The following is a 23,945-nucleotide window of genomic DNA, read 5'->3' as shown; positions in this document are numbered from 1 at the left end:
GGCAGAGGGGAGAGGGAGAAGCAGGTTCCCCGCTGAGCAGGGAGCCGGACACGGGGCTCGATTCCAGGACCCTGGGATCATGACCTGAACCGAAGGCAGCCACTTAACCAACTGAGTCACCCAGGCGCCCCTAATGGCTAGTTCTTATAGAAAACAAAGTAAAAGCATACAGATAAAATCTCTAGTCTTTGTTTATCCCAGACACTAACTTCTTTCCATTGCACTGTGGTTCATGAATATATTTGATCACAAGAACTTGGCAGCTCTTGGGAGTTAATGCTGCTTAACCTAGAGTAGAATGGATATCAAGGCAGGGTCTAGGGCTACTGAACAGACTTGGACCTTCAAGAAATTCCTTTCAGTCACACCGTCCTCTAAGTATAGTCCAAACATGGCCCTTTCACTCCTGCCTTCAGCAGCAAGCCACAGACTTTTCACAGTGGGATTTCGGAGTTTGGTTCATTTTCCCTTAGCCCTATGATCATGACTTTCTTAGCATGTGAACAAGTTCACTGCCTCTCTGCTAAATTCCCCAATTGGTCCCCAAAGAACAGACTTGGCACCCAAGGCAACATAGTTAGGCAGACCACAAAGTCTCCAGAATAAGGAAATGTTGGAAGCAGATAATATATTCAGCTGAGCATTCTTCCTGGCAGTGTGAACAAGAGCCTCATTTGGATCGTAAAAGCTTAGTGGCAACAAAAAATGAGCATTGGCCTGGAAAATCCGCTTCCTCTCAGGCAAGACAAGGTAGGTAATATGAAAATAAGTTTTATGTATTTGCTGAATCTATCTGCATTTAATAAGGGTGGGGGAAGGGGGATCACATTCCCAAATAGGCCACTTTCATGGAGTCATTCAGCTCCGCATCCCTTGTGTGTAATCCAAAGCTCTTTGCATCTCTGACTGCTTCCCAGTACCTGAGGGTCAAGTATCCCACTGACAGCTTGGAAATAGAAGCCAAAAAGATTTGGAGCTGGTGTGGGTGACTGTCGAGCACAGATGGCCGGTTATCAATGTAATCTGTGTATCTGGGAGGCAAGTGCTATAAGGAGGCAGCTGCTAAACCAAATGAATCAAGCCATAGTTTTTAAGAAGAGAGAGAATGTGGATTGGAAAAGGACAGAAGTTATAGATGCATGCAACTGTATAGGGCTATGATCTATGGTTAAAAATCAGGATTATATGGACTAATTGATTGAGGGTTTCCCAAAATGCAACACTATCCTATGGAGGGTCAGAGCAATAATCTATTTCCGGGTCGGGAGAAGGGGAGGAATGTTGTGGGGAGTAATTATGCAAGTTCAGCTTTAACTCTCTAGGCCCATTGTTTTCCTGGTATGCCAGAATGTGTTATATTACTATTGATGCTCTGTGCTTTGGGATAGCAGGTCCAGGTTTAAAAAAAGGTATTGACCTGCCATTTTCCTATGGAGGGGGAGCAAGAAATGCTTTTACTCCATTTATTGATCACTTAGTTCTGTGGCTTAATCTGTAAAGCTGGCTAAATTCTGAATTTTCAATCTATGGTGTAACCCATAATGTTAGTGGAAAATGAGCCAACATTACTTTGTTCTGGCTATGTGAGCAGCACTGAACTCTAATTGTGTTGCTCTATCTAAGCCCCAGAATGGAAACAGCCAAGATCAATTCATTTTGATAAATCAACTGTTTCTGATGGCCATCGACACTGAACTACAGCTGCTGTGTTGTTTTTTTTCCTAACAAAATTATTATGAAGCAAGTGTGTTCCAACTATTTTTCACATTGTTTTACTGAACTAATGAATTGCTCTGGGAAGCCTGTTATGAAGAATTTTGATCAATTATCGCACACAAACTGGTTAAAAGAAAATACATCATAATTAGGCTAACAAATCTGCTGTGATGCTCCCTCTCCTGATGAATGAATTCCTTGGAGATGGGGGAGGGGAGGCACAGAGGGGTATTTTGCATTTTTCTAGTTATTGATTTTCATACTTTATAATATGATGAATTAGCCAACACTGGCTCACAATTGCTCTTTGTCCAGAGTTTAATGAAGAAAAAAAATACCTTTTGGTTCCTTTAAAAGAAAATCTTCTCCTAGATGTGTGAGAGGAATAAGCATATGGTCTCCAGCAATACTACTGAGAACATTCACGTAGATCAAAATGAGGAAATGCATTTCAGCTGTCACTACCATGTCATTACAGCCCCTCTTCAACTGCATTTATGTTGCCAACAAGAATCCTCACCAGATCAAAATGATTGGAATCAGGCCCAAGACAGCTGTGGCCTAGATAAAGAAAACCAAATTATTTTCAGTCTCTTAGATACCGAGAAACAAGATATGTCATCGATGGCCAGTTAGTGATCTCGTTCTATACTTCAGTACTGCTCATCTGAGTGTGACACTTTCAGTACAGTCCTTGGACTATCATTGTTGGTTAAAGAGAAAAGATTCCATTTTCTTTGAAGCTTTTTACTGCAAAGTTGGGGACTTGGACAGCAAGTGACACAGAGAAAAATTCAGGAGCCCATAAAAAACCCAACAATCCAATCAACTATAATTCATTATCAACTACAATTTCATTATTCAAAACTGAGGGGGCACTGTCTGCAAACATATTATAGACTAGAGACAACCAAATGACATCTGAAGTGTGACTATGGATTTCTTAAAATTTGACCTTACATATTACATAAAAAGAGGGAAAAGAACTAGATGAAGAGAAAGTCACCAGTCAAACTTCTCACAAAAAGTTTTGAGCAATGATAAGAAATTACCCCCTTTTATAACTTCCTACGTTTAAAGACACTGTTAGCATTATGCTCTATGAAATACACAGATTACATTGATAATTGGCCATCTGTGCTCAACAGTCACCCACACCAGCACCATGTATGATATAATTTGAACAAGTAAGATGTCTTTGGAGGACCAGAGCATTAAAAGACTGAAATCCCTAGTGACTTAGATAAGTGCTCCCCAACCTTTCTCACATCCTAGTATACATGAAGTTAATGTTTGCACAGGCAAGGCTGTTTGAGGCCCTGCCATGCTGGAGACTGAAAGAATAAATATCTCAGGCATACTGCAAACTATTCATATGAGAAGCTCTGCTGTCCAGCAGAGGTTCTTAAACTTTTTTGTGCCACAGACCCCTTTAGCATCTAGTGCTGCCTATGGAAACTTTTTCAGAATAATATTTTTTAAATACATAAAATAAAATTCATAGGATTGAAAAGGAAACTGATTATATTGAAATAGTTATAAAATATTTAAAACCAAAAGTATGATATAGTATATGTGCTTTTTTATTAAAGCATTAAAAAAGAAGATCCAGTGACAAGTCTAGTAACGACCGTAATTTCAAAGTAGTTAAGAGTGTAAGTAATATTTCAAGGTATCTGTAATAATACCATTGTGATATGAAAATATTTGTTATTTCTATGAAAGACAAAGCCATCAATGTTGCTAATACTACAGTGATTTGTGGCTTATATTCACAGTTGAGGGAAATGCCAAATTTCTTTTAGAAGTGAGAGAAAATGAGGATGTAATTTTTTCAAATCCCAACTCATGGACCCCTTGAATTTTCTCCGTGGATCCCAAGCTGAGAATCCTGCCTTAGAAGAAGAAAGCTACAGAAGAGTCTTCTCTGTTCCTTTCTATTCCTCCCTTTCCCCAGAGTTGTCCTGAATCTCTTATTCCCCTTCTCTGTCCCCTTTTCCTGCAGTTTCTATTTCTTCTCTGTATTTGTCTTTCCTTACTTCCTCCTCCCATTCTCTTCCTTTTCATTTTCTTTTCTTATTTTCCATAATCTACTTCTCAGTACACTCAGCACATGATCACCAGGAGCAGGCCCTTGAATTGGTCTGTTCATGGCAAATAGATGAAGTTTGGGCAAAAAGGGAAATGCACCCTGACATGCAGCCAAAGTATGAGATGGACGTAGCTTGCTCCAGGCCAGGCCTCTTCATCATAAGTAAAAGAAAGAAAGCAGCTTCCACAGCTCAGAAAGAAAATGGGCACTTATTTGCTCATTTTAGTCAATATATAATCAGTAAAGTTATCCAAACTCTAAAGTAGAATAATTACAGGTATAATTTTAAATATCAAATTCTTCCTATAGAAATTAAGGTTTCATTAATCCCATATCATAATTGAAATTAATACTAGCAAAAATAAAAATATTTCTGGACAGTCAAAAAGACTCAAAAACTTCAAACACTTAAAATTATTATCCACATATCTCAAATACACAACCATATTACTGGCACTCAAAAATGTAATCATACTTCACACACACAATTACCACCCTCCTCCTCAAATAATATTCTAGAAGCATCTTATATGCTTATTCTCTTAGAGGCCACTGAATTTTCTGGTCAGTGTTCTGAACCACTGCTGAGTAATCCAAAAAACCATTAAGTCCCCCAATACGTAGTTAAAGAAAAATACTGAATAAATATGGAAACAATAGGAAAACAAGAGGCTCATGAATGAAATATATTTTTAAATTGTACTGAATAGATTAGACTTACCAATGAGGCAAGGGAACTCATTAAATGTTAAATATTTCATTTCAATAAAGCATGTGTAACAACATTTCATGTAATTTTGTGTAAGACCATCTGAACTATTCTTGCAACAAAAAAACTCAGCCACCTGGGTAGAAAACTGAAAAAAATAACAATAATTTATAAGAAGGCCAATTGGGGAAAAGCACTTAATACCATGCCGTTTAGCCAAAGAAAATGAGAACTATCCAATTACTTCAATGCTCTGACATGAAGCTTTTTGCATTATTTTGTTCATAATTTCTCATGAAGAAAAGCCCATCAGTAGGGAGGTAGAAGCATCTGTGTCAAAGTCACACCTAAATCTGCACACTTCTTTCTCATATGACTCATCCCTTTCCAGACTACATAAGTCTCCCTGCTTGTTGTTTCAAGTACAAATAAACATGGTGTCTCTGATTCAAATCTTGGCTCCTGACCAGTTGTGTGACCTTAAGCAGTTACTTTTTCCTAAGCCCCAGTTTCTTCAAATATAATATAGGAGTAATTCAAGGGGTGATTATGAAAATCAATATAAACAGTCCACATTAAGTTGTTAGTTCTGCACCTGGCAGAGTAAGTTCTCAATAAATAATACAGTGATAGTCTTTAGCTGACCCACTCAGCTAAGCAGATAATATTTTCAAACTATGAAAAGGAAGCAGAACTGAATTTGGTTTAATGTGGCATGCCTTTTACCTGTATAGAAATCTATTCTGTTCCCCTTATATTTGGTGAAATATATACCAGTGGTGTGCCAATGGTGTGCCATTTTTCACACATTAAAATTGGTAGAAGTATGATTTTAACTTCAAGTGTAAGCACCTCTTATTGTGCCTAGGACTGTATCACCTGCCTTGATACAACATAAAAAAAAAAAATCACATCCACCTGGAGAGAGAACAGCTATACCATTCTTTCTGTTAGAATAAATTAAATTTTGTAAAGAGGGCACATATTGAATGGAGCACTGGGTGTTTATGCAAACAATGAATCTTGGAACACTACATCAAAAACTAATGATGTAATGTATGGTGATTAATATAACATAATAAAAAAAGAATAAATTAAATTTTGTGATTTCTGTATTTGAAATACAAAGTATATTGGCTTAGCCTGAGGATTTCCAAACCAATAATTTTTTAAAGTAATAGTAATCTTTAAAACTAGGAAAATGATTAAAATTCCATCTCCTTTATTCAGCCCATTCAAACATAATATCTATAAAGGCTTTGTGTTGTGGTAATAATCCCTTACTATTTCCTCTCTCTCCTTGGTCTTTTCATTTATTCATTTCCCATTAATCGTAAAATTGAAATAAAAAGAGAATGAATTTTTTAAAGTCACTTTCCATTCTGGAGCTTTGTTAATTTCTTCTAAGTGCACTTTAGTGCTGTTTAATTTGTATCTAGGGGTAGTGCACTATTACTGCACTATTTGCTTATTCCTCTAGATAGAAGCAATTAGTTGGGCTAGCCAAATCCTCCACCTGGCCACCATCAGCATATGCATAGCACCAGGAGAAAACAGGAGGCTGAGTGTTCCTTAGGGCCTGTTTCCTTTGGTATTCAAAACCCCCACTTCCTCCAGTGGGCCTGCAGTTGTGGAGGTGTATTTATGGAACTCAGATCTCTCTGATCCTAATCCCAGCAGATGATGAACATAGCTGTATTTTCATTCTAATATTTCAGTACCAAATTCTATTTAAAAGCTAAACTGACAAATAATGAAATCTTTAAAATGCACTTACTAATTTGGCATTGGTTGATATTTCTGATGTGTGTGTGTGTGTGTGTGTGTGTGTGTGTGCAGGGGTGGGTGGTGAGTGTTGTTAACACCACCCAAGCAATTTTCTGTGACACCAGCTGGGTGTCCTACAATTTAACTCAATTCTGACACTACCTGGAGATAGCATCAGATCCCAATATGGTTCTAGGGCTAATGGCTAGGTTAAGGGCTCAGTCCCACAAGACTGCCCCCACACCAATTCTAAGTCCACGTTGTCATTTGCACTTCTGGCCAACTGGCTATAGACCAGAGTTCCCATAGCCCCCTTCCTTGGGTTCCATTAATTTGCTGGAGTGGCTCACAGAACTCAGAGAAACATTACACATATTCAATTACCAGTTTGTCATAAAAGGATGTAACTCAGGAACAGCCAGAAGGAAGAGATGCATAGGGCCAGGTAAGTGGGAAGTGGGTCAGAGCTTCCATGCTCTCTGAGCAGGCCATTCTCCCTGAAACTCCACGTGTACATCAACCCAGAAGTTCTCCAAACCGTAACCTTTTGGGGTTTTATGAAGGTTTCATTACATAGGCATGACTGATTAAATCACTGGCCACTGGACATTGATTCAACCTCTACCCCCTACCCCCTCCAAGGAGGTCAGGGAGGTGGGACTGAAAGTTCCAACCCCCTAATCAAGGCCCTGGCAACCCATCCGCACCCTTAGGTACATTCCAAAAGTCACCTCATTAGCCAAAACTCAGATGTGGTTGAAAGGGGCTTGTTTTGGATATCAAGACATCTTTATCACTCTCATCACTAGGAAATTCCAAGGGTAACTCAAATGTGGTTGGAAGGGGCTTATTTTGGGTATCAAGACATCTTTATCACTCTCATCACTAGGAAATTCCAAGGGTAACTCAGATGTGGTTGAAAGGGGCTTGTTTTGAGTATCAAGACATCTTTATCACTCTTATCATTTAGGAAATTCCAAGGGTTTAAGAGTTCTGTGCCAGGAACAGGGACAACGATCAAATATATATTTCTTATTATAAATCACAGAATCACAATATGGATCAATGTTTGTTAATATTATATAAGAAAAGTCTAGGAAAAAACAGGAGTGATCTTGGTGTGGCTCCACCAGGATTATGTATGTCCACACTTTGGAAAATATAGATATTGTACTATGGTAAGATTGTCTTTGTAAGGCGACTGGACAACTCCATACCCCTTTAAATTAGAATTCGTTAAGTCTGAAGTGTAACTTGATATATACCTATGTGGAAAATGGCTTTCCTCTTAGATAATAGCATCATTAGTTTCTAGGCTTTCTTCTCAACACTTAGACTAGCATTTTCTCTAATTTATAAGATATTTCACTCCATAGTTGTCACCTGATGAGTGCTTGTTGTGATTCAGCAAAGTCTGAATTTAAAAATTAAATTATGCTTCATCTGGAAATCTGGTACCCAAGTGAGTAACCATTTTTAACTCAAGATCTATTGTGTCACATTCAACTGAAGCAAACACTAAACATCTTGTACAGTATCAATAGTGTGAGAAAATGTGCAAGAATTTTAAATATGTAGGACAGAGCACAATATTTTTTACTCCATATGAAGTGTTTGTAATTAACCTCATATTTTTATTTTTGAGCAATATTTATATGTTTCTCCTTAGGTTTCAACAAGAGATGTAGGGTTCAAAAGAGCTCATCTTGGAGGTATTGGAACTTTCACCTTAGAGAACGATTCTTCTTATTCTCAGTCATATTTTTCCTGGTCTTAGAAGCTGCTAAATACCAAAGCCACAGGTTATTCAGGAAAAATGCCCACCAAGTTATTCCACCAAAGAGGCAAAGGGAAGCCCCAAAGATCCTTAAATCAAGTAACCAAAAGTTACAAATTTCTTCTCCTAAGGCAAATTAAGTTTCTTTAAATTAGTTGGGAAAATCATCTGCTAAACAGCTTCTTTCTTTGCTGTGTACAATTTAAACTGCTGTTCACATTTGTCATCTAGGTACTTAGTTTGGTGCCTTGCACATGGAAGATGCTACACAAATATCTTTGGAAATAATAAAAGGCTAGTTTAGTAATGGATGAGTGAATACCATATTCTGAATTTTAATCGATTGCTAGCAATTTATAGCAGAAATGTCCTGAGAAGTGTTGTTGTTAATGTTATTTTAACATTCGTCATCATAACATTTTCCCTATTCATGCTGTCAAAAGTGTGCCAATGTAGAATTAGGCTCTACATTGCTCTGCAGTGTAAGAGGTCAGGAAACAGAGCAAATCAAGATGGGGAAAATTTTCAATCTCTTAACTTCGCTGGTAAATTAATAAACTATCTGGCATGTTTTTCTGGATTTAGAAAGGTTTTAAAGCAAATTACTTTTTTCCTCTTGGTCCCTTTAAGAATCAATCTAAATCCCAGTTTTCAAATGTGAAATGCCCTTCAACCATAAAAGGACAAAAAGGGAGGGAATGAAATGATATACTCAAGGACACAGTTTTAAAGAATTAGATTGCTACATCACCTCACAGCAGACAGTCTGGAAATGACAATTGCTAGGCTTTTTGATGGTATTAGCAGAGTAGTAAATATAATGTATATGTCAATTTTATTCCAGACAGGAAGACTGGAGGTAGTTACCAGTGAATGACAGTAAATTGTACCAGATGCCAAGTAAATTTTAACAGCCTTTTAGCTGCGCTTCTCATATTCATATACTCATTAGTATTTTAATTTTTAGGTGCATAACTCAAAGTCTCAAAACAACCCCACGTAAAAAGAAAATTTCAAAGATGTCTATAGAACAACATCTTGCTCTTAAGACAAAAATCCATAGTTTGATCAAGAAATTATTCTGTCTCTACCCAAGAGAAATGAAAACAAATATCACACAAAGATTTAAATGTGCATGTTCTTAGTAGCATTGCTTATAATAATAACCAAAAAGTAGAAGCAATCCAACTGCCCATGAACTAGTGAATGGATAAACAAAATGTGGCTCATCCAGACAATGAAATAGTATTCAGCAAAAAAAAGTTATGAACTACTGATAGATGCTACAATATAGATGAACCTCAAAAACATTATGCTAGATGAAAAAAGCCAGGGGCAAAAGACCCATTTTCTACTATTCCACTTAATTGAAATACCCAGAAAATAAAAACCTAAGAGATAGAAAGTAGATCAGTGATTACCTGGAACTTGAGGGTGGGAGCAGGGATTGCCTTCAAAGGGGCCTGAGAGATCTATCTAGGGTAATAGAAAGGTTTTAAAATTGAATTTTGGTGATAGTTACCCAACTTTGTCAATTTACTTCTTCATCAATTCTTAGTTTACATGACCTCTCAGTAGTTTGGGCCTTAGGGTTGATGCTATAATGTATTGAGATTTGGGGGGATGTTGAGATGGGTGAATGTATATTGCACCTTCACCTCTCCAAAGACCCCATCACTTCCAAATACTTACTGCACATTTCCATTTGGATAACACACTGGCAGTTTACATTCATATACTGTATTTCATCAAATCTAAATCACCATCATTTATAAAATAAATCATTATTTTATATACATTGAGAAAAAAGTCACCAATTCAATTATGACATGGTATTCATTGTAAGAACCACAGCTAATTGAGACATATTAAAACTGGGGGGGGGGAGTGGTTTGCAGGGAACACTGTGCTCTGAGTTCAGCGACTTCCAGTAAGGAGGTGAAAGTATTTCAAGCAGCTGTCAGAGCATGAACAGAGGCACGGATGTTTGAAAATGCAGGGTCTGTTTGGATGACTATGGAATCTGGAATGACCAAAGGCAACTTGAAACAGATCTATTATCAAAAAGATCTAAACACTTAAGCAGGCTTTCAACAACTATCCATAATCTCCTACCTCTGAAATGTATCTCAGCATCCACATTCAAACACTCACTAAACACAGTCTCATTTCAAATGACAATGTACCATTCACCTCAGTCTTGAAACTACCCTCTTTTAAAATCACCTAGTGAGCAGTTACACATTTTTAAGAATTCTGTAACTCAGAAATAAGCAAATTACATTAGTTCTTTAAAATTCTAAATAGTTTTCTTTTAAAAATGTGTTAAGAATGAAAGAAAAAAAAGCACATAAACAAGGAAGAATGTCTAGTGCTTGTACAGATTTTAACTAACAGTATTAAGCAGGCCAAAGTCCAGAATGTTCTACAATCAATGGGAAAATGTCAAGGACAACAAAAATCGTTTACTTGGGTCATAAAGTGACAAGAATTAGTAAGAAATGGGTCCATCTTCTTCACTTCACTTTTGGGAGATAGTATCATAACTAAACAAAAAGAAGGAAGTAGACACAAGTACACAGGTCCTGGTTGCTCCTGTCCCAGCTCGTCTTCACCTAGAAAGGGTAGAAGGAATTCAGCCCAGGAAAGATAATGAATAGTAAGAAGTATCCAGTCTATTTACTATGGTCACAGCCTCTAGGCTCAGTGGGACTGTGCAAGGAACTCAGTTTCCCTGAGGGACTAGAAGCACTTGGAGATCTTTAGAAGGAATGAATGCATGCAACGTTAAAGAAATAACTCTATTCAAGAAAAGCCTCCCACTCAGTAACTGCTGCCTTCTTTGTAGGCAACTTGTCACATCTGAGCTTCCACTCTTCAAGCCATGCTTAAGGATTTCTTTTGCCCTGGGTTGTTCCATTTCATCTCACAAAACCACAGCCACCTACGAGGCTGCCAATCTCTCTCTCTCTCTCTCTCTCTCTCTCTCTGTTCTGCACAGTTCCAAAGAATAATATATTGGAGGAAGCATAATTTTCCTGCTAGCATGTAAGTACCTCATTGTTGCTGATTCGGTCTTGTGATTTAATGCTTTAATAGGTTTTTATTATGTTGATGGAGCCATCAAATAGCCATGACCAATGTCTAATCTAAACATACTACACATATAACTGTTTCCTGATTTGTCTCTCCACCTATGTCTACAATCTTACTAAATTTCAAGGAAGCCTTAGCAGGACTTGGAAGCAAGCTAATCCTATCAGTGGGCCAGTGGTTCTCAACAGGAGAAACTTAGCCCTGAGGAGACATTAGGCAATGTCTAAAGACATTTTTGGTTGCCACAACTTGGAGTAAGGGAGATTACTGCTGGCATCTAATCGGTACTCTCAAGAAATAGTACTAAACATCCTACAATGCACAGGACAGCCTGCAAACAGAATTATCCAGCCCAAAATGTCAACAGTGATAACATTGAGAAAACCTGCAGTAGTCTAACAAAATGTTACTAAGTCCATGACTATAAAGTCATTCCCATTTGACATGTATTCTTGGTGTATAGAGTTACAGTACCTGCTTTCAAAGATTAAACAATAAATGAGCCAGAATACAAATCTGTTCTGCATACCTGCCATGCATACATTTAAACCATGTTCAGAGATCACCAGCCATCAGATAAAATTATGCATGTTAAAAACATTGTTGACTTTTTTAATATTATTCCCAAAATACATGTAAGCTATTAAGATGAATAAATCATTAACAAATCATTTAATAAGTGCATGAAAAAGGAGTTACTAATGGTTCCTATGCATAATTTTCATTTATGAATCTGTCTCCAGATTGTTTGTTGGCCCCATTTAAGCTTTATCAGCATTAAACATGATATCCCCTCACCATAACCAGGAAGAATATATGGAGTCTCTCTTTCGTATCAGGAGATCTGAGCCACACGCCTGACCTTACATGGCTGGAATATATATTCTGGATTTGCCTAATGCCCATCATGTTGCTCCCTCACTATGTACTGATTTCTGTGAACATTTTGTTTGTTGGATAACATGCTTAGTAGAAACATGAGCAGATATATGGTTTAAAAAAACATGTATATATGATCCAGCAATTGCACTACTGGGTATTCACCCCAAATATACAAATGCAGGGATCAGAAGGGGTACATGCACCCCAATGTTTATAGCAGCAATGTCCACAATAGCCAAACTGTGGAAAGAGCCAAGATGTCCATCGACAGATGAATGGATAAAGAAGATGTGGTATATATACACAATGGAATATTATGCAGCCCTCAAAAGGAATGAGATCTTGCCATTTGCAACGACGTGGATGGAACTGGAGGGTGTTATGCTGAGTGAAATAAGTCAATCAGAGAAAGACATGTATCATATGACCTCACTGATATGAGGAATTCTTAATCTCAGGAAACAAAGTGAGGGTTGCTGGAGTGGGGGAGGGGGAGGGAGGGGGTGGATGGGTGATAGACATTGGGGAGGGTATGTGCTATGGTGAGCGCCGTGAATTGTGCAAGACTGTTGAATCACAGACCTGTACCTCTGAAACAAATAATGCAATATATGTTAAGAAAAAAAAAAGAAGATAGCAGGAGGGGAAGAATGAAGGGGGGGAAATCGGAGGGGGAGACAAACCAAGAGACGATGGACTCTGAAAAACAAACTGAGGGTTCTAGAGGGGAGGGGGGGATGGGTTAGCCTGGTGATGGGTATTAAAGAGGACACGTTCTGCATGGAGCACTGGGTATTATGCACAAACAATGAATCATGGAACACTACATTAAAAACTAATGATGTAATGTATGGTGATTAACATAACAATAAAAATTTTAAAAAACTAAATCTGTAAGAAAAAAAGAAAAAATTAAAAAACATGTATAAGTGAGAGAGTGAAAAAGGAAGAAAACTGGGAACAAAAAGAGAGAGAGAAAGAGGTTTTGTGTGTGTGTGTGTGTGTGTTGTTGTTTTTTTAAATCATCAAGGCTTATACCAGAGATGTTGGGGCTTACTTCAGCTGTGTCCTTAGCTCTGACTCTGAAGCCCTGCCATTGTCCACAATTGGTGACCTGATCCTGTATTTCTCTTGATCAACTTGTCTGTCAGTTAAAATTTGCCATCAAACAAAAGTTTTACCAAATGCTACCCTTATGCCCATTGGACTTAAACCAGCTACTCTTCCCCACATTTTATACTCTGAATTAAATTGTGTGTGAAAATTACCTTTTATTGACTTTAGTAAGAGCCTTATACAAACAACTGAGGGCAGATTTCAACTGCCCACTGCCAAAATAGCCCTCTGTCCCATCTGTTGGTTGCACATATCATTAAGACTTTTATTAGCCTCAGAAATAGAGAACTCATTTTATGGTGTTAGCTAAAAATCTATGAAAGTCCTTGAAAAGCAGCTCTTACTGGTCCTGGTAACCACTGCATCTCAGCAAATGCTGCTAAAGAACCAGACTAGCGATAGATATCAAAAGTTTAAAATGCTTCTAAATGATAGAACCAAAATGTAATTTCATGTCTATAAATTCATACTTTATATTAAACTGCTCAAGGAAAACCTATCTACTGTGCCTCCAAAAATGGAGACTTTTTAAAATTTAAGTTTTAAAGGAATATTAAGAAAAATTCCTCAGAAACACTGGAAAGACAATGTCTTACAGAAATCACTATGAAGTAAAGACATGGCATAAGAGTCACCATCAGAAGAAATCAAGAACTTTCTTGGAAATGAAAAGGTTGTAAAAGGCTTAACCATTAGGGGCCCATGGAGAAGTAATGACCTTTTACCAGAAGAGAATAAAATCATGGAAGCCTAATATGGCTTTTTACAGTTCTGCTTACAATTACGCATTAGACAATTTACCCCTTGTGGATGAGTTCCTAAAGCCTGCTGAGATGTTGCACTCGGAGAAACGAATACATGCTGTTTTTTCTTCTGTTGTGGTTCATTTTTATTAAAACAAAAAACACACAACAACTAAAAAAAAAATTACACTTTTGCTGAATTTTACTCTTTCCAAGAAGACTGACAGCATGGATGAACATTTGTCCAATATTTGTAGTAAGTCCGACAATAAAAGACAATGGCTTACACATTCATGCCCAGTCAATGTCCTATGGGCTGGAATTCATAAAACAAAGGCAGCAGATGGCATACCTAAATTTAATTTGCTATTTGATTTATCCTTGTGTTACCATTCTGAAATGCAGACACTGAATGTTTTCTAACAGTGTTAGAAAACACAAGACCATGCTTTGAGGAAGTTTATCATATAATCTGATGCTGGATCATCAATCCTGAAAATGAAAACTGTAGCCCATCCACAGAGGCACTCTCCTCAGATTAAAGGGGACCTGTCAACAGCCAATATTCCATGTATCAGGGATGCCATTTCATGCAGTTTGGAATCACTCCTCGTGGCAGTATAGCAGTATCAGACACCATCAAAAGGAAAAATGTGTTTTTGATTCTGCTGGTCTAATTTGAAATTAGCGGGGATATTTCTTATGTTTCAAACTTACCTTCCAGTGTTTCCCGAGAAAACTGGTGTTTTGTTTGATTAATGTGATCACTTTTCCTTGTGTGTTCTCCTCTTGAATACTGTGCTACCGTTTTTGATTGCCCATTAATATGTATACAGATCAATATTCTAGGCTACCATATTCTAAAATGAAAACTTCTTGAGCCTTATGTTACTGCTGCTGGCAGCTGTCAAAATAATTCCTGCTGACATCATGTTTAACAGACCTGCCTCCATGTCAGATCAGCGTTGGGGAACAGCATGTAGTGCTGCAAAATTAGGTCATTAATTGTGAAGCAACCTCAACCCTCCTTGCATTTGAAGACCAAAACTTCCAAGGTAAAAGGAAACTGAACAATTAAAGATTCTGAATCTTTTTTTGAAATCTCAATCAAGGTATCAATTTAGATATTTAATTCTCAAAATTCTTTGGAAGGATTTTTAAAGCATGGTGATAAGATATCTAGTTCTTCAAAGGGACGGTAGAACATTCCAACATTAAAACATATCCTACCTAAAGGGTGAAAATCCAAGGGCGAATATCCACTGTACTGATTATCTTTCTAAGCACTTAAATGTCAATTTTTTTCTAATGACTCCAGGAGAATCTGTTGTCAACCTGTTACCCTCAAATGTCAACCAGACTGGTTGTCATAGGGTTAGCCTATCAAATGACTTCATAGTAAAATAATAGAAACACAAGTGTCTCAATGAGTTAGAATCTGGGAACAGAAAAAACAATCTGGTAGTTAGAACCAGACCGCCAAATGACAGCATCAGCTACATTATCTGTGTGCCTGGAGGTTGCCCTTCCAAACTAATTTTAAGAATAAATTGAAATTGAACTGGAGCCATGCAAAGTAGAACACAGACCTTTTCGAAGATTCATATCAGGTAAATATTAAACAGGCTGTCAGAAAATATCAATGTTTTCTTTTATGAATTGATCTTATGCTTTTATTTCTCTACCCATACAGCATTTTATATTATTAACATTTTATTTATTAAAACCCTGTCCTTTCCTCAAAAGGTTTTAAGGAACTCACAGCATTTTAAGAATAAAGATAATTCCCCTCTACCTTAAAAATAGCATGAAACAAACATTTCTTGTATTTGAATTAAAGGTAGAAAGGTACATCTTCCTACAAGTTTGTCTTCAATAAAGTAAAGACATTAATATGGAAATATAACATTTAATTTATTCATTTAATAATTGGAAATACCTTGGAATTTCTTCCTAAAATACATAATCTAATACACAAATATCAAAATATTAAGATGGTCTATAAGAATTAACAAAGATAAATGTAGGTACAAAAACAAGTTGATTTATTTGGCACCATTCCAATTAACCTCCCCACTCTTCTGTCCTGATTAATTGCCCTCAGCAAGGAGCTGGAGCCTAGTTATGCTGTTCCCTTAATTCTTGTTGATGGAGTGTTGATATAAGGATAGAAAGAAAACCAACTGCCTTTGAACCAACCCATTCTTCAAGAGTTAATCAGTCATAACCTGTCCATTTTAATTATCTCCCAAATTCCAAAAAGAGTTTGTTTGCAGTTTCCAAATATTTGCTTGATTAAAGATGTTTTCCTTGTTTCAATAGGAACCTCAAATTGATGAATCAGGTGGTAAGATTTATGGGATGAAGGAGTCCTGTTTATCTTCCAGTTTTCAAAAAATACTGGTCTGCAATTCAATAACAAACAACATTCCCCCCAGCTATATGAAGACTATACCCATTAATGATGATGACCGTGTTTAAAAACATATATATAAATATATATCAACATCGTAGATGCCAGAGAGAAAAGCCTGCCAAGAAAATGTTTACTAGCCTCCCTCTTCATATCCATAAAAAAGCAGTTTATTGGAATATTAAATATAATTACACAAAGCTAACAGGCCATTGGTGCTCCTGGATAACATTTTCTGGTTGTTTTTGCCCTCCTTAGAGCAATACCAACAGATAGGGTCATCAATCAGTTATACCCATCAAGTTACAGGGAAATTCTGGCTGCCTCACAAACAACTGGACAGTTCAGTTAAGATAAGAATTTGAGCAGAATTTTCCCTGAATTGACTGAACTAATCAGTTGTCTTAATTAGATGCAAACAAAAACAAAAGCTTTCCCTCTATCACCTAAAATCCTATTGTGTTTGTAACATCAGAATCAAGGCACCAAAGTTCTCCTTTCATAGTAAATGGTCTAGCAATGATGACAGAATATGATGATAACGATGACGATGATGATGATGATGATGATACAAGATTTCTGAAAAAATAATTTTTATATAAAATTTCTCCTATTTAATATCAACAGACACAAATACATGTACAAAGTACTCAAACTCCTCCAAGTCATTAAAATTGTTTTCGCTGACTTAACAGAAATTACACATTCTCTAATTTATCTCTCTTCCCATATATCATTCAGTCCTTTAACAGTGAAGAAGAGCCCTCCTCCACTGGTTCTATATAGCTTACAAGTTGAGAGAATGGTTTACCCAGAATCATCAATTGACCCAATTGTTGAACCCACTCTTTAAGAAGGAAGACGTCAAGAAAACTATTCCTTTAATATTTATACCTAACCACTTGAATGCTTGGCACAGCAGGGCTTGAAGAGCAAAAATCAAGTCCTTTTCATCTCTGGGTACTCCATAGCACTTAACCCAGTGACCTTAACATTGAAGTCACAATAAACTCTTTGGCCTTGAACAAAACAGACCAAGAATCCACAGAACCAAACTTTTAAGTTAATGTTATTCCATTTGTGAACTCAGTCTAGAGTTTTGCAAAATGTGTTCCTAAAATCACTGGTCCTAATTGATGCTGTTGAAGAAATATGTTTCACAGCCAAACATATTGGAATGTAACAATGGTCCTAAGTCTTCTAATTTTACCTAGACTTAACCAGCCTGGCACTCTATTGTGAGATACATTTGGGAAATGCTGTCAGAGTCCCTTTTTGATGATTTATCATACATATTAAAGACTCTAAAAAGCCCTACACTAAAGGAGTTTGTTTTAGTGTAAAGCAAACACATTTGACCTCAGAACCCCTTCTTATTTAACACCATGGAAGGTGTTTGGAGAAATCTTTTTCCAGAAACTGAGACATCATATAGGATGAATTATAACACCATGGGGCAGTTTACAGACTCTCCAAAATCTCACGCTGTTACATGAAACACAGACACAAAGGTGCCTCTGAGCTTATTAATCACCAAGTTGTAGATAAAAAAGAATTTAAATATATAAACATGAGATGGGAAGCAGAAATTTTAATATCTATGGAAAAAATATTATAATTAACAAAAACAAATTTTAATTACTAACTGAAAATCCTAATTGCCTTCCTCTTGCATTCACAGAGCATCAACTAAAATAAACTGTTTACTATGTTTAAAGTTCCAGGTACAACACCACACGTCATCCATAAATAATGATGTCCCCCTTTAGTGTATATTTGTCTTTCTTTTTACTTTAGTGTATCTTTGTCTTTCTTTTTAACTGGCCAAATCTGAACCCCTTCTCTAAGTTTGGAGAATGTTCTAGCTAAAGAGCAATATAAGGCTCCCACTTTGAAAGTTAAAATTTGAAATCCCACTTTCCCAGCCTCTCTAAAAGCTAGGGCACTGACCTAAGATCTTGACCTTGACTTGGGAGCTAGTGACATACACAAGTGAGGACTGCTCAAGATTCATCCTGGGAAGGGTGACAATAGCAGCAGTAATAGCTAATTAGATATTTTGCATGGGGTATATGCAAAGGTTCTAGGGGGTGGTCAAATGACTTAGGCTTGGCCAATCAGCACATCTCATCATCCTGACTATAGAATTGCCTCAAGGATAGAGAGGTGCATGTGCCAAGTCAGTCCAGTAGGATTTAATCTGAAGATCTGAGTTAAATTTTTGAGAAAAAACTATCTTTCCAATAAATATATATAGACACACACACACACATATATATATTATATGTATATATGTGTATATGTATATATATGTATGCATATATACGTGTGTGTATATATATACATGTATGTATATATACGAAAGTGTATGTGTATATATATGTATATGTGTGTATATATATGTAAAAACATAAATATCATCAACTGAACTTGCGAAGCCAGCACTATTGCTGAGCACTTCAGCTGCATGAATAATGAGTTTTCTCTTTCATTCAGCTAGTTTAGACTACGGTTGTTATGCATGATAGAATTGCCATAGACTCTCTCCTTGCAGGCCATGGTAGAGTTTCTGCAGTAGCTAATAGATCCTGTTGTAACCGTATTATTGCCTCAGGGAAAGTGAAACAGTCAATACTGAAATTGAAGAAGAAAGTTACCTGGCTTTCTAAAGCAGACACTGATGGTGTATGGAATCTGTTCAGCTGTTTGAGTCTGGTACCCTGGAGAGGAATGGCTGAGGTCAATGTTACAGATTGGTTGCATCATGCTGCTTAGAGTCCTACTGATACTAACCTTAATTAAACAGCACACTAGATAAATTGAATGACTTTGGTCCTAGCCCCTGTCAGTAAGATTAATCAGAGTGACCAACAGAGTAGCATACTCATAAGAAAATTCACCAGAAGTCAAGAGCATATAGAAAAGGGTAGGTATTGTTGAGAAAATTCTCCATGGATCCCTCTGTTTCTGCACATCCTGTGACAGCTTTTTTTTTTATTGTTATGTTAATCACCATACATTACATCATTAGTTTTTAATGTAGTGTTCCATGATTCATTGTTTGTGCATAATACCCAGTGCTCCATGCAGAACGTGTCCTCTTTAATACCCATCACCAGGCTAACCCATCCCCCCCTCCCCTCTAGAACCCTCAGTTTGTTTTTCAGAGTCCATCGTCTCTTGGTTTGTCTCCCCCTCCGATTTCCCCCCCTTCATTCTTCCCCTCCTGCTATCTTCTTCTTTTTTTTTTCTTAACATATATTGCATTATTTGTTTCAGAGGTACAGATCTGTGATTCAACAGTCGTGCACAATTCAAAGTGCTCACCATAGCACATACCCTCCCCAATGTCTATCACCCAGCCACCCCATCCCTCCCACCCCCCCACCACTCCGGCAACCCTCGGTTTGTTTCCTGAGATTAAGAATTCCTCCTATCAGTGAGGTCATATGATACATGTCTTTCTCTGAATGACTTATTTCACTTAGCGTAACACCCTCCAGTTCTATCCACGTCATTGCAAATGGTAAGATCTCATTCCTTTTGATGGCTACATAATATTCCATTGTGTATATATACCACTTCTTCTTTATCCATTCATCTGTCGATGGACGTCTTGGCTCTTTCCACAGGTTGGCTATTGTGGACATTGCTGCTATAAACATTGGGGTGTACGTACCCTTTTGGATCCCTACATTTGTATCTTTGTGGTAAATACCCAGTAGTGTAATTGCTGGATCATATGGTAGCTCTATTTTCAACTTTTTGAGGAACCTCCATACTGTTCTCTGAGTGGTTGCACCAGCTTGCATTCCCACCAACAGTGTAGAAGGGTTCCCCTTTCTCTGCATCCCCGCCAACATCTGTCATTTCCTGACTTGTTAATTTTAGCCATTCTGACTGGTGTGAGGTGGTATCTCATGGAGGTTTTGATGTGGATTTCCCTGATGCCGAGTGATGTTGAGCACTTTTTCATGTGTCTGTTGGCCATTTGGATGTCTTCTTTGAAAAAATGTCTGTTCATATCTTCTGCCCATTTCTTGATTGGATTATTTGTTCTTTGGGTGTTGAGTTTGATAAGTTCTTTATAGGTTTTGGATACTAGCCCTTTATCTGATATGTCATTTGCAAATATTTTCTCCCATTCTGTCGGTTGTCTTTTGGTTTTGTTGACTGTTTCTTTTGCTGTGCAAAAGCTTTATATCTTGATGAAATCCCAATAGTTCATTTTTGCCCTGGCTTCCCCTGCCTTTGGCAATGTTTCTAGGAAGAAGTTGCTGTGGCTGAGGTCGAAGAGGTTCCTGCCTGTGTTCTCCTTTAGGATTTTGATGGACTCCTGTCTCACATCTTGGTCTTTCAACCATTTGGAGTCTCTTTTTGTGTGTGGTGTAAGGAAATGGTCCAGTTTCATTCTTCTGCATGTGGCTGTCCAATTTTCCCAACACCATTTGTTGAAGAGACTGTCTTTTTTCCAATGGACATTCTTTCCTGCTTTGTCAAAGATTGTTGACCATAGAGTTGAGGGTCCATTTCTGGGCTCTCTATTCTGTTCCATTGATCGATATGTCTGTTTTTGTGGCAGTACCATACTGTCTTGATGATGACAGCTTTGTAATAGAGCTGGAAGTCCGGAATTGTGATGCCGCCAGCTTTGCTTTTCTTTTTCAACATTCCTCTGGCTATTCGGGGTCTCTTCTTTTTCCATACAAATTTTAGAATTATTTGTTCCATTTCTTTGAAAAAAGTGGATGGTATTTTGATGGGGCTTGCATTGAATGTGTAGATTGCTCTACGTAGCACTGACGTCTTCACAATGTTTGTTCTTCCAGTCCATGAGCATGGAACGTTTTTTCCATTTCTTTGTGTCTTCCTCAATTTCTTTCATGAGTATTTTATAGTTTTCTGAGTACAGATCCTTTGCCTCTTTGGTTAGATTTATTCCTAGGTATCTTATGGTTTTGGGTGCAATTGTAAATGGGATCGACTCCTTAATTTCTCTCTCTTCTGTCTTGTTCTTGGTGTATAGGAATGCTACTGATTTCTGCGCATTGATTTTATATCCTGCCACTTTACTGAATTCCTGTATGAGTTCTAGCAGTTTTGGGGTGGAGTCTTTTGGATTTTCCACATAAGGATCATATCATCTGCAAAGAGTGAGAGTTTGACTTCCTCCTTGCCGACTTGGATGCCTTTGATTTCTTTTTGTTGTCTGATTGCTGTGGCTAGGGCTTCTAATACTATGTTGAATAGCAGTGGTGATAGTAGACATCCCTGCTGTATTCCTGACCTTAGGGGCAAAGCTTTCAGTTTTTCCCCATTGGGAATGATATTCGCTGTAGGTTTTTCATAGATGGCTTTTATGATATTGAGGTATGTACCCTCTATCCCTATACTCTGAAGAGTTTTGATCAAGAAAGGATGCTGTACTTCGTCAAATGCTTTCTCTGCATCTATTGAGAGGATCATATGATTCTTGTTCTTTCTTTTGTTAATATATTGTATCATGTTGATTGATTTGCAGATGGTGAACCAACCTTGCAGCCCAGGGATAAATCCCACTCGGTCATGCTGAATAATCCTTTTAATGTACTGTTGGATCCTATTGGCTAGTATTTTGGTGAGAATTTTTGCATCCATGTTCATCAAGGATATTGGTCTGTAATTCGCCTTTTTGATGGGGTCTTTGTCTGGTTTGGGGATCAAGGTAATGGTGGCCTCATAAAATGAGTTTGGAAGTTTTCCTTCCATTTCTTTTTTTTGGAAGAGTTTCAGGAAAATAGGTATTAATTCTTCTTGAAATGTTTGGTAGAATCCCCCTGGGAAGACATCTGGCCCTGGGCTTTTTGTTGGGAGATTTGTGATGACTGCTTCAATTTCCTTAGTGGTTACAGGTCTGTTCAGGTTTTCTATTTCTTCCTGGTTCAATTTGGTAGTTGATACATCTCTAGGAATGCATCCATTTCTTCCGGGTTATCTAATTTGCTGGCATAGAGTTGCTCATAATACGTTCTTAGAATTGTTTGTATTTCTTTGGTGTTGGTTGTGATCTCTCCTCTTTCATTCATGATTTTGTTGATTTGGGTTACTTCTCTTTTCTTTTTGATAAGTCTGGCCAGGGGTTTATCAATCTTGTTAATTCTTTCAAAGAACAAGCTCCTAGTTTCGTTGATCTGTTCTCCTGTTCTTTTGGTTCCTATTTCATTGATTTCTGCTCTGATCTTTATTATTTCTCTTCTCCTGCTGGGTTTAGGCTTTATTTGCTGTTTTTTCTCTAGCTTCTTTAGGCGTAGGGTTAGGTTGTGTATTTGAGACCTTTCTTGTTTCTTGAGAAAGGCTTGTATTGCTATATACTTTCCTCTTAGGACTGCCTTTGCTGCATCCCAAAGATTTTGAACAGTTGTGTTTTCCTTTTCATTGGTTTCCATGAATTTTTTTAATTCTTCTTTAATTTCCTGGTTGACCCATTCATGCTTTAGTAGGATGCTCTTTAGCCTCCATGTATTTGAGTTCTTTCTGACTTTCCTCTTGTGATTGAGTTCTAGTTTCAAAGCATTGTGGTCTGAAAATATGCAGGGAATAATCCCCATCTTTTGGTACCGGTTGAGACCTGATTTGTGACCTAGGATGTGATCTATACTGGAGAATGTTCCACGGGCACTAGAGAAGAATGTGTATCCCATTGCTTGGGATGGAATGTTCTGAATATGTCTGTGAAGTCCATTTGGTCCAGTGTGTCATTTAAAGTCTTTATTTCCTTGTTGATCTTTTGCTTAGACGATCTGTCCATTTCAGAGAGGGGGGTGTTAAAGTCCCCCACTATTATTGTATTGTTGTCAATGTGTTTCTTTGCTTTTATTATTAATTGCCTTCTATAATTGGCTGCTCCCATGTTAGGGGCATAAATATTTACAATTGTTAGATCTTCTTGTTGGATAGACCCTTTAAGTAGGATATAGTGTCCTTCCTCATCTCTTGTTACAGTCTTTGTTTTAAAATCTAATTTGTCTGATATCAGGATTGCCACCCCAGCTTTCTTTTGGTGTCCATTAGCATGGTAAATGGTTTTCCACCCCTTGACTTTCAACGTGAGGGTGTCTTTGGGTCTAAAATGAGTCTCTTGCAGACAGCATATCGATGGGTCTTGTTTTTTAATCCAATCTGATAGCCTGTGTCTTTTGATTGGGGCATTTAGCACATTTACCTTTACATTTTTGATTGCACCTCATTAATAGCCTTTTTGATTTCGACTTGGTTAGATTTTAGTTCTTTTATTTCTCCAGGAAAGGTTTCTCTAATAACTTCCATGCTTTTTTCAAGCCCAGCTAGTATCTTTAAAATCATGATTCTGAACTCTAGGTCCGACATCACACTAATGTCCATATTGAGTAGGTCCCTGGCAGATGGTACTACTTCTTGTTCTTTTTGTTGAGGTGATTTTTTTTGTCTTGTCATTTTGTCCAGAGGAGAATAGATGACTGAGAGAACAAAATGCTAACAGGTTAACAATGTCCCCAGAAAATATACTCTAATCAAATCAGAAAAGACCTGAAACCAGGGGAAAAGAAAGGGAAAGAAAGAAAAAAAAAAGAGGAAAAAAAAGATAAAAACAAACAAAAGCAGAACAAAACAAAAAA

The 23,945-nt window shown here is 37.4% G+C and overlaps 1 protein-coding gene across 1 annotated transcript in view; it reads left to right on the top strand.

Annotated features, from left to right (window-relative positions):
* The first annotated feature begins 698 nt into the window (after nucleotides 1-698).
* CPB1 (carboxypeptidase B1) overlaps nucleotides 699-23,945 on the top strand; it is a 61,563-nt gene continuing 38,316 nt past the window's right edge. Inside the window, exon 1 of the mRNA XM_073881313.1 lies at nucleotides 699-750. The gene's annotated coding sequence lies outside the window, so the exon portion shown is untranslated. The remainder of the gene's footprint in view (nucleotides 751-23,945) is intronic.

The sequence above is a fragment of the Callorhinus ursinus genome, unplaced genomic scaffold (genome assembly GCF_003265705.2).
Source record: "Callorhinus ursinus isolate GAN/ISIS: 27379988/994484 unplaced genomic scaffold, GSC_fseal_2.0 scaffold1, whole genome shotgun sequence".
Taxonomy (NCBI): domain Eukaryota; kingdom Metazoa; phylum Chordata; class Mammalia; order Carnivora; family Otariidae; genus Callorhinus; species Callorhinus ursinus.
Note: the sequence above shows the minus strand (reverse complement) of the source record. Positions and strands in the feature narration are given on the sequence as shown.